We start from the raw sequence: 12,392 nt of genomic DNA on the forward strand, positions 1-12,392 counted from the left end.
ACTGCTCTGCCCTCATCAATCCTCTTTGTTACTTCTTCAAAAAACTCAATCAAGTTTATGAGGCATGATTTCCCATGCACAAAACCATGTTGACTACCCCTAATCAGTCCTTGCCTTTCCAAATACATGTACATCCTGTTCCTCAGGATTCCCTCCAACAACTTCCCCACCACTGAGGTCACGCTCACTGGTCTATAGTTCCCTGGCTTGTCCTAACCACCCTTCTTAAACAGTGGCACCACATTAGCCAACCTCCAGTCGTCTGGCACCTCACCTGTGACTATCGATGATACAAATATCTCAGCAAGAGGCTCAGCAATCACCTTTCCTAGCTTCCCACAGAGTTCTCGGTACACCTGATCAGGTCCTGGGGATTTATCCACTTTTATGTGTTTCAAGACATCCAGCACTTCCTCCTCTGTAATATGGACATTTTGCGAGATGTCACCATCTATTTCCCTACAGTCTATATCTTCCATCTCCTTTTCCACAGTAAATACTGATGCAAAATACTTGTTCAGTATCTCCCTCATTTTCTGTGGCTCCACACAAAGGCCGCCTTGCTGATCTTTGAGGGGTCTTATTCTCTCCCCAGTTACCCTTTTGTCCTTAATGTATTTGTAAAAACTCTTTGGATTCTCCTTAATTCTATTTGCCAAAGCTATCTCATGTCCCCTTTTTGCCCTTCTGATTTCCCTCTTAAGTATACTCCTACTTCCTTTATACTCAGAAGCGCAACTCATCTGCAAAGGTCCTGCTTGATTCTGTCGAATAAATGGGTAAAATTGGTTTTAAATAGCCAATCAAAGACTGGAGTAATGAATATACCTAAGTAGAGAAAGCCCTTCTGATACCATCTAAAAGGAATTAAGATTCGCCCACAGGATCATGCATTCTTGGGAGACCACCTATGGATATTGCCTCTGATTTTGCAAAGTTGATCTTATAACCTGAAAAGTCACCAAACAAATTAATGCATTGTTTCGAATACTGCACTGAAACTGTTGGGTTTGATAAGACAAGAACGTCATCCGCATACATAAAACTTAGAACATTACAACGTGGTACAGACCCTTCGGTCCTCAATGTTGCACTAATCCGTGGAACCAATCTGAAGCCCATCCAGCCTACACTATTCCATTCTCATCCATATACCTATCCAAAGACTATTTAAATGCCCTTAAAGTTGGCGAGTCTACTGTTGTTGCAGGCAGTGTATTCCATGCCCCTACTACTCTCTGAATAAAGAAACTACTTCTGACATCGATCCTATATCTATCGCCCCTCAATTTAAAGCTATGTCCCCTCATGCTCGCCATCACCATCTGAGGAAAAAGGCTCTCACTATCCAACCTATCTAATCCTCTGATTGTCATATATGTCAATTATAGACATGTGAGCCTAAATCATGAGGCATGATTTCCCATGCATAAAACCATGTTGACTACCCCTAATCAGTCCTTGCCTTTCCAAATACATGTACATCCTGTTCCTCAGGATTCCCTCCAACAACTTCCCCACCACTGAGGTCACGCTCACTGGTCTGCACCTCTCAACCTTCTACTCTGTAATGAAAACAGCCTCAAGTCCCTGAGCCTTTCCTCATAAGACCTTCCCTCCATACTCGGCAACATCCTAGTAAATCTCCTCTAATCCCTTTCAAAAGCTTCCACATCCTTCCTATAATGCGGTGACCAGAAATGTATGCAATGCTCCAAATGTGGCCACACCAGAGTTTTGTACAGCTGCAGCATGATATCATGGTTCTGAAACACAATCCCTTTAGCAATAAAAGCTCACACACCATATGCCTTCATAACAATCCTATCAATCTGGGTGGCAACTTTCAAGGATCTATGTACCTGGACACAAAGATCTCTCCGCTCATCTACATCACCAAGAATCTTACCATGAGCCCAGTACTCTGCATTTCTGTCACTCCTTCCAAAGTGAATCACCTCACACTTTTTTGCATTAAACTCCATTTGCCACCTCTCAGCCCAGCTGTGCAGCTTGTCTATGTCATTCTGTAACCTACAACATCCTTCGTCACTATCCACAACTCTACTGACCTTAGTGTCATCCACAAATTTACTAACCCATCCTTCTATGCCCTCATCCAGGTCATTTATAAAAATTACAAACAACAGTGGACCAAAAACAGATCCATGCGGTACCCCACTAGTAACTGAACTCCAGGATGAATATTTCCTATCAACCATCACCCTCTGTCTTTCAGCTAGCCAATTTCTGATCCAAACCACTAAGTCACCTCAATCCCATGTCTCCGTATTTTGTGCAATAGCCCACTATGGGGAACCTTATCAAATGCCTTACTGAAATCCATATACATCACCTCAACTGCTTTACCCCCATCCACCTGTGTGGTCACCTTCTCAAAGAGCTCAATAAGGTTTATGAGGCATGACTTACCCTTCACAAAACCATGTTGACTATCCCTAATCATGTTATTCCTTTCTAGATGATTATAAATCCTATCTCTTATAATCCTTTCCAACACTTTACCCATAACCAAAGTAAGGCTCACATGTCTATAATTTCCAAGGCTGTCTCTACTCCCCTTCTTGAACAAGGGAACAACATTTGCTATCCTCCAGTCTCCTGGCTCTATTCCTAATACAATGCAATCTTATGTGACTTTGTCCCCACTTCTGGAGCAGATATATTGGGATCCCTATGTATTGCCTCCACCAGCAGTTCAATCAGCAATGTAAAAAGCAATGGTGATAAGGGACAGACTTGTTGAATGCCCCTACGAATATTGAAATTGCTTGGCCGCACACCATTTGTGAGGACTGTGACAAGAAGGTCACTATATAAAATCTCTATCCATCTGATGAAGGCCTCGCCCAAGCCAAATAGCTTTAAAATATCAAAAAGATTTGGCCACTTAACACAGTCAATTGCCTTTTCCACGTCTAAAGAGATCACTAATTCCTGTACCGATCGCTGTTGACATTCTTGGATCACATTAAGTAACTTCCCGACGTTGTTTGACAATCTGCGACCTTTTATAAACCCGGTCTGGACTTCCTTATTGATGGAGTGTGTACAGTTTCTAGCCTTAGTGCCAAAGTCTTAGATAGAACAGTCAGGAGTGAAATGCGCTTATAGGAAGCCCAATCCTCTGGCACTTTCCCATTTTTAAGGATGAGTGAGATGTTCGCCTCTCTTCGAGATGATGGAAGGAGGCCATGATAGTGTGAGTCATTAAGCATGCTAAGCATCGGTCCTGCCAGTATATTTATAAATTCCTTCTCAAACTCACTGAGGAGCCCGTCATGACCAGGCGCCTTTCCATTCTGGAACTGCCTCACAGCCTCTTGCACCTCTTGCTCTGACAACGGGGCATTAAGGAGAGACTCTTGTTCAGGGGTCATTCCCGGAAGGTCCAAATTCTTAAAAAAAACACTCCATCCTAACCTGCCCATCCTCCACAACTTTCAGACTGGTATAGTTCAGATTTCCAAAGTACTGCATTAATCCTTTTAGAATCATGGGTTAAATTTCCAGTATCCTCCCTTATCAAGGTAATGGCTTCGGAGGCACTCCTTTTCCTGGCAAGGGACGCTAAGTACTTGCCCGGCTTATCCCCATGCTGAAACAGTCTTTGGTTTGCACATGTAAGCTCCCTCTTGGCTGTCCATGTGAGCATTGAGTTCAGAGTAGACTGAAGTGCTGTGATCCTCTGCAGGTTAGCCAGTGAGGACCTGTCAAAGTTTGCCTTTCAGCTGCTTTCGGACATGTGAGCAGCAATGCTTGCTCGAGACCTTTCTGCTGTTTCTTACTGGCAGAATAGGAAATAACTAACCCCCTAGCAAAGGCTTTAGCAGTTTCCCAGAGAATGGATGTATTCTTGGCTGAGCCTGAAGCAATGTCCACAAAAGCCCTGAATTCAATCAAAAATAATTCAATAAACTTGCTATCCTTAAGGATGAAGGGATCCAGTCGCCAATGCTTTGAACCTACCATCGTATCCTTACTCTCGACCATTAAATACACTGGGGCGTGATCAGAAATAGTGATATTGCCAATTGTACATGACATCACCGAGTCCAAATGTGCTGTGGGGGTCCTATTGTGACATTTGTGTGGATTTGAGAAGACCGTGAAATCTCAGCCAGTCGAATGAAGGTGCCTCCAAACATCTACCAATCCCAGTTCAACAAACAAATCCCTTAATTGCTTAGGTTGTAAAGAAGATATCTGGGAGCCTTTGGATAATCTGTCCACTGTAGTGGGGGTGGGGGGTTTAATTGTCTAATAGATCCTATGATAATATGCTGAGATGCAAGGTTAACAAGTCCAGAAAGTGCGTCTGTCAAGACCATAAGGGGTGGGCTGGGGGACAGTAAATACTTAAGATCCCATATTCTTCCCTATGTATCAAAACTTTAAGGATTAAAATCTCCCATGTGTGTCTTTAATACACTCTAACAACTTAAATGGGAGATTCTTTCTAACAGGAATGGCCACCCTTCTACTCCTCGTATTGAAAGATGAGAAATAAACTCAATCGAACCCATTCTGTTGCAGTTTCAAATGCTCTGCAGCATCTAGGTGTGTTTCTTGCAATAAGGCAACATCCACCACCCTCTCCCTTTTAAGACTGGAATGTACCTTCTTGACTGATGAGTGGCTCCCCTTAATGTTCCAGCTGCACCAGTTGAACACGTCCTTCACCATAACCTTCCATAGCACCATTTAGACTCCAGAGAGGGAGAACTTGAATTACAGATCATTGAGCTTCAGTGCAAGAAAATCCACAAAACACAAAAACTACATAAACTGAAATAACTACAGCCAACAAATCTACAAAAGTTACAGAAGCTATATACACCAAAAACCGAAAATCAAAAAATCGCCAAAGGCACTGACTAGAGGAATTTACCCTCTTATTCAGAGGGGGCACCTACACATCCCACAACCTTACTAACCATCCCAACCACCCCCTTACCCCCTACCAGCGAGGGTCGCACCACACAGACCGGCAACCCGATAGGAAAAACAAGTCCAAAAACAAGATTAATACTATAAACAAGCAAGTTAGAGATAAATATGTCATCCATCCCTTGGTATAACTTAGCTTCGAGATTAAAGGTAAATACATTATCCATCCCAAGTACAATTTAATGCAACTTATTACCAACAGAAAGGTGATTCCACCTAAGTCCTCTCTAGGGAAGAACAAACCCGAACAGCTCTGTCCTCTATGCCTATTCGATTGTCCAACTTAAGTCAGTGTGTCCACAAGGTTCCTCATTTTCTCTGGCAAGTCAAATAAATGTATAGATCCATTATAATTAAACCGAAGCACCGCTGGATATCTTAGAGTACTGGATCCCAAGCTCTCTCAATCTCTTCTCATCATAGAACTTCCTTTTCTGGATCATCGCCGCTGAAAAGTCTTGAAAGAACATGACCCTGGAGTCCCAACACACCAATGCCCTTGGATCCCTTCCCTGACTTTCTGTTTGTCTTGATAATGATGGAACCTTACCAAGACTGGAAGGGGGCACTGGTCCGTACCCAGTGGGCTCTCTCAGTCTTGATCCTTCCCTTTTCAGACTCCAAACTAAAGAATTCCGGGAACCACTTCTCAAAGAACTCCACTGGTTGCTCACCTTCTCCCTTCTGGTATGCCAACAACACGCAGTTTGTTTCTTCTGCCCCTGTTTTTGAGATCATCCAACAAACCGTGGATTTGTGTTTCCAGGGCTTCAATCTGGCTCTTGGAGGAGTCAGTCTCTGCCTCTACCCCTGCGGCCCGGCGCTCAAGTTCATCAGTCCTTTTCCCCATGTCTTGCAGCATAGCAGATACTGGAGCCAGTTTCTCCTAGATTTTCTTTCTTCGATCTGCTTCCCCAGAACCTCACAAGATTTGGCAAGTTCCTTAACCAGGGTCTGGTGAGTAAGCAAGACCGCTGCTTCAGTGGCTGGGCCATGGCCCCGACTCCAGGCAAGCTTCCTCCTTTCTTTGGCATTCTCCTGCAGTAAAAATAAAGGTAAGCAAATTTTTCAGTTTAGTTCTTTTACTGTGTTTTTACTCCCAGTAACGCGCATGGGACGAATTCTCATTCGTCCTGTCGATGTTGTGGCACAGAGCCCAGCATATGTGATCCTAACAGGATGTCACCATCTTGGATTTCCCCCCCTCCATACCATCTTTGAAAAATTGTAGTCTTCTACTTTTGGCATCTCATGTGAATTGTAGAGTGAACTTGCAGCGTTACTTTTTATTTTGCTCAAAAACTGCAGAAGTCCAAGTAAACTTCCGTAAATCCCATTTTAGAAATAGAATCAATCTGAGCTAACATTGGGACACAGACAGACTTTAACTTTCCACCTTCAATGCATTATCTGAGCTGAGATGGCATCTATTGTTAAAGCTATCTTGAGAATGTAAAACTTTTAAAAAGTTCTGGGATTTACATATGAAGGAACCAAAACTAATATGATCACTCTAAAAGATGAAAGACTCAAGCTAAATTTGTTTAATATTACACTCCAATGACACTGCAATCCTGTTGCTATAAATTCTTTGTTGTACAATTCTGCTCCACAGCCACCTAATGAAGAAGCAGCGCTTTGAAAGCTAGTGCCTCCACATAAACCTGTTGGACTACAAGCTGGTGTTGTGTGATTTTTAACTTTGTCCACCCCAGTTCAACACCAGCACCTCCAAATCATAAAAACATAGAAGTAGCCTATTCAGTCCTTTGAACCTGCTCTGCCATTCAGTATGATCATAACTGGTCATCCAACTCAGTTCCCTATCTCAACTTTCTCCCTATACCCTTTGATCCCTTTAGCCTACGAACTAAATTTAACTCTCCTTGAAATCATTCAACATTTTGACTGCAACTGTTTTCTGTGACAGAGAATACCACAGTCTTACTGCTCCCTGCGTGCAGAAATTTCTCCCCAACTCAGTTCTAAATTCTCACCCCATATTTCTCAACTGTGACCCCTGCTTCTGGACTCCCTGGTCATTGGGAATATCCAACCTGGTTTGTTTTATAAATTTTATACAGTTTTAAAATATGCTTTATGCATTTCTTTACATGAAAAGTGCTATTCAAATTTACATAATTGTTATTCTGCTTTTTTTTTAACCTTCCTAAGTTTTTAATAGGATATTTTCAGACAGGAAGTATTTTCACATTTGTATGCTTTTTTTTATCATATGCTAGACATTACCAACATTCAACACTGCTCTAAGATTGCACAGTGAGCAAAAACAGAAGTAATTGCTGACATTTGTGCAGTTTCCTACAGCAGCAGTACAGTATTTGCATGATTCTTTTTCTTTATCTGAAATGCAAAAATAAACAGCTCTTGAATTATCAGAGCAACTTGTTCATTTCTTATGTTGATTCCACAATATAGTGTGTTTGCCAACTGAACCATATGTCAACCTACACACTATCTGATTGGATTCTAAATAGACATTTGAGAAAACTTCATTTACTTAATTAAGCATCATTTTATGGTCCATTGCACGCATATGTGGATTAATTTGTCAAGGCCTTTAAATTTAGTGTTTCTCTGGAGTCTCTTTTTCTGAGCTGCAGCTAATTCTTATCTAAATGTGCTCCTGATGACATCATCATAAGATATTGCATCGATTTCCACATCACAAGCACTGCATGAACTTGCTAAATTTGTTGTCCATGGCAATGTTTTCTATAGACTTGCCTATTCCAGTAGTGTCTTACCTTTCTCTCACCTAGTCCCTTTGAGATTGCCCAAAACTCTGCACCATATCCTGAGTTAGAGGAGTGAGCAGCATGTCAGCATCGTTATGAAGTAGACAGTGAAGCTATATGGGTGGAACTCAGAAATAAGAAAAGGATGACCACTTTAATGGGATTGTACATAGGCCCCCCTAATAGTCAGAGGGAAATTCAGGAACAAGTATATAGAGAGATCTCAGAAATATGCAAGAATAATAGGGTTGTAATAGTAAGGGATTTGAAACATTCCAAACACAGTCTGGGATACCACACTGTTAAGGGCTTGAATGGTGATGAATTTGTGAGATGCTTTCAAGAAAATTCTTTATCAGTATATAGCCATACCTACTGGAGAAGGATCAAAACTTAAACTTCCCTTGGGAAAGAAGGCAGAGTAAGTGACTGAAGTGTTAGTGGAACCAGTGTTCATTAATCTCTTAGTTTTAAAATAGTTATGGAAAAGAATAGGCCTTGTATAAAAATTAAAGTTCTAAATTCAAGTAAGGCAAATTTTGATAATATGAGACAGGAACCTTCAAGTGTAGTTTGAAGTAGTCTGTTCATGAGTAAAGGGACAGTTGGCAAGTGGGCAGCTTTCAAAAGTGAGATAATGAGAGTTCAGAGGGATTATTTTCTGTTAGAGTAAAGGCTAAGGCTGGAAAGAGGAGGGAACAATGGATTAAGAAAGATATTGAGGCTCGTATCAAGAATAAGAAGGATATTATGTGTAGACAACAGGGATCATGTGAATCTCTTAAAGTATAAGGGGTAAAGGGACATTCTTCAGAGGGAAATGAGGAAGGCAAAAGGGGATATGAGATAGCCTTGGCAGATAGGTTAAGGATATTCCAAAATGATTCTACATGTATGTTAAGAGCAAAAGAGCAACTAGGGAGAGAATAGGGTCCCTTAAAAATCAAGGAGATTGTCAATGAATATTTTGCATCAGTCTATAAGGTTGTCTTTTGAGAAAGAAAGTGAGACAACGAAACTCAGGGAATTAAATATTGAAGTCTTGAAAAACATTCCACATTATGGAAGAAGTAGTGCTGTAGGTCTTAAAAAAAACTAAAGATTTATACATCTCTGGGACCTAATCAAGAGTATCCCATGACATTTATGGGAAGTTAGGGAATAAATTGCGATGCTCCTAGCAGAGATTTTTGTGTAATCTACAGCCATGGGTGAGGTGCTGGAGAACTGTAGGGTAGCATGGCAATGCATGGAAAAAATGAGGTGGCATGGCTCAGGACAGACAGTTTAGATCAAGGGAATCCCTGGAGGTATACAGGGAATAAGGAGTTTACTGAAGAAGGAAATGGTGAGGGCAAAAAGGTGACATGAGAGAGCCTTTGCTGAGAAGATTAGGGTGAATCCAAAGAGGTTCTTTAAGTGATTAAAGGAAAAAGAATAATTAGAGAGAGAGAGAATAGGGCCCCTCAAGGTCCAAAGTGGACATGTATGTGTAGAACCACAGCTAATGGGCGAGGTCCTCAATGAATATTTATCCTGTGATTACCATTGAGAAAGACATGAAGGCTTGGGAACTTGGGGAAGTTCATGTTGATATCTTGGGGACAGTACATATCACAGTGGAGGAGGTGTTGGATGTATTAGAACTTATGAAGGTGGATAAATCTCCTGGTCCTGACCAGATATATCCAAGAATACTGCAAGAGGCTAGAAAAAAAATTGCGGGGGCCCTGCCTGATATTTTTGGATCATCGTTACCCACAGGTGAGATCCCAGAAGACTGGAGGGTAGTGAATGTTCTGCCCTTTTTCAAGAAGGGCTACAAATAAAAGCTGAGTACTATAGACCAGTAAGTCTAACATCTGTGGTGTGTAAGTTACTTGAGAAGATTCTGAAGGATAACATATCCATGCATTTGGAGAGACAAGGTTTGGTGAGGAGTAGACAGCATGGCTTTGTGAGTGGGAGATCATGCCTCACAAATTTGTTAGAGTTCTTTGATGAAGTGATCAGGAAGGTTGACGAGGGCAGGGCAGTAGATGCAGTCTGTATGGATTTCAGTAAGGCCTTTGGTAAGGTTCCAAATGCTCTGGAAGGTTAGATTGCATGGAATCCAGGGAAACCTGGCAAATTGGATACAAAATTGGCTTGATGGTAGGAAGCAGAAGGTAATAATTGAAGGATGCTTGTTGGACTGGAGGCCTGTGACTAATGGAGTGCCTTAGGAGTCGGTGCTGGTCACATTATTGTTTGTTATCTATGTCAATGATTTGGATGAAAATGTAGAAGGCGTGATTAGTAAGTTTGCTGATGACACTAAAGTAGGCGGTATTGTGGACAGAGAGGAAGGTTATCAGAAATTGCAGCAGGATGTTCATCAGCTGGGCAAGTGGGCCGAAAATGTCAAATGGGGTTTAATATATATAAACATGAGGTCTTGTATTTTGGAAAGTCAAATCAAGGTGGAGGTTCGTGGTGAATGGTAGGGCCTTAACGAGTGTAGTGGAACAGAGAGGTCTTGGAATTAAGGTTCATATTTCTCTGAAAGTGGAGACACAGATAGACAGGGCAGTGAAAAAAGCTTTGGCATACTGGCCTTCAACAGTCAGGGCATTGAGTATAGAAGTTGGGAAGTAATGTTGCAGTTGAACAGCATGTTGGTGAGGCCACATTTGGAGTACTGTGTTCAGTTTTGGTCATCTTGCTACCGGCAGGATGTTGTTAGACTGGGAAGAATGCAGAAGAAACTTATAAGGATGTTGCCTGGACTCAATGGTCTGAGTTACAGGGAGAGGTTGGACAAGCTAGGACTTCTATCTTAGGAGCCTAGGAGACTGAGGGGGCACCTTTTCGAGGTGTATAAGATTATGAGAGGCATGGATAGGGTGAATGCACTCAGTTTTTTTCCCAGCGCTGGGGAATCAAGGACTAGAGGTTTAAAGTTGGGGGGGCAAGAATAAAAACTGAATCTTTGGGACAACTTTTTAACACAGGGAGGTATGCATATGGAGTGAGCTGCCAGTGGACATGGTTGAGGCGGGTACATTAACAACATTTAAAAGGCATTTGGACAAATACATGGATAGACAAGGATTAAAAAGATATGGGCCAAGTGCAGGGAAATTGTGTTAGTGTGGACATACATTTTGGTCAGCATGGACCACTTTGGGCCAAAGGGCCTGTCTCCGTGCTGTAGGAATCTATGACTCTAAGTGAAAACAATTTTGAAATAATAAGAATATCAAAACATTTTTAAATTAAAACTCAAATATGATTTGTTCTTGTTTCATATTGGTATGAATATATTAACTAGGGCAAATAGCAATGCCGCAGTTAGAATAAGTATCCAGAATTAGTAGTTGCTTGCACACCCTATTACAGCAATGCTGTTTCTTCCTTTGTCAATGAAAGCTGACATTTGCAGTAAGCCCAGTGCCACCCACATATCCTTCTTGCCACGTGTTCATTCAGAACTGATAATTTACATTGCAATGGTAACTGGAAAAAGTTCATTGAAAACAGTGAAAAAGACCAAATGTGTAATCTTTCCCTGAATTCAGATTTTAGCTGTTAATTTGTAAGAAGTCAATGATTTCAGTTTGGGTATAATTTGTTGCTAAGAGGAACTAATTTTTATAGTTTGATATATGTGATTAAATTAATTCTGAAGAGCTATTATGTAATTTTATCAAGAAATAATTCACAAATCATGATCAAGAATTGCTGTGACCATAAATATTTAACTGTCTAATGTCTGTTTTGAAAGACATATCCAAAATGTTAGATGCCGATGTTAAGTTAATACTGTATTTATAAGAAGTTAACACAAGGGGGGAGTGTGATGTAACTTGCATCCAAACATATAATTCTGCTTGCATTCAGTATCAATAACTTTGTGCGTAACCAGATTTATAACCTGATTTATAAATTGAGGTATAGAGTTTAAAAGCCAAAAAGTGATGCTACACCTTTGAAAAAGAAAGTCAAAACAAAGCACTTTTAAAAGGGAGAAAACAGATAAAGGTAGCAAGCACATGGTCTGTGAGGGAGAGAGAGAAAGAAACCAACCCTGCTAACTGACACAGCAGTGAATCTGCACACTTATTGCCTTTGCTGTTTTAATTCATGTATAGCTGGACATCAGAGTGTGTCTAGGGAAACTTAACAAGCAGCAAAATTCACAACTGATCTTGGAGGAACCTGTTTGGAAGAGGTCACAGCGCAGAAACAGGTAACTGAATAATTTTAAGTGTAGCCTTGCTGTAAATCTACAATATTGAGTAGGGTGGGTCCTTTCTTGATTATATTTATTTATTGGGATCTGTCTCTTGATTACATTTTAAAAATGTAAGCCATAAGTATTAAGTTAGCCTTGAGCAGTGTTTTGTAGAGCAATAAGACGATACTATTTTCTGGGTCTGTAGATTGGAAGTTGCAAAATGACCTTTAGTAGAGTGATATGTGGTACGAGCTAGTGAGAGTAGGAATAGGAGGATAGCGCAGATGAATGCATAACTGAGGGGCTGGTGTATGGGCGAAGGATTGACATTTTTGGATCATTGGAATCTCTTCTAGGGTAGAAGTGACTTTACAAGAAGGATGGATTGCTCCTGAATTGGAAGGGGACTAATATACTGGTAGGGAGATTTGCTACTGCTGCTC

General features: G+C 41.0%; 1 protein-coding gene across 5 annotated transcripts in view; it reads left to right on the forward strand.

Annotated features, from left to right (window-relative positions):
• zbtb7c (zinc finger and BTB domain containing 7C) overlaps positions 1–12,392 on the forward strand; it is a 244,214-nt gene that overhangs the window by 76,151 nt on the left and 155,671 nt on the right. The window contains exon 1 of one of the 5 annotated variants that reach the window (XM_087990861.1): positions 5,950–6,026. The exons of the other annotated variants lie outside the window; for them this stretch is intronic. The gene's annotated coding sequence lies outside the window, so the exon portion shown is untranslated. Of the gene's footprint in view, positions 1–5,949; positions 6,027–12,392 lie in introns of those variants that run through there. 5 annotated transcript variants of the gene reach the window in all.

The sequence above is a fragment of the Chiloscyllium plagiosum genome, unplaced genomic scaffold (assembly GCF_037043375.1).
Source record: "Chiloscyllium plagiosum isolate Xiang-an unplaced genomic scaffold, Cpla_swu_hap1 HiC_scaffold_1, whole genome shotgun sequence".
NCBI classification, from domain to species: Eukaryota; Metazoa; Chordata; class Chondrichthyes; order Orectolobiformes; family Hemiscylliidae; genus Chiloscyllium; species Chiloscyllium plagiosum.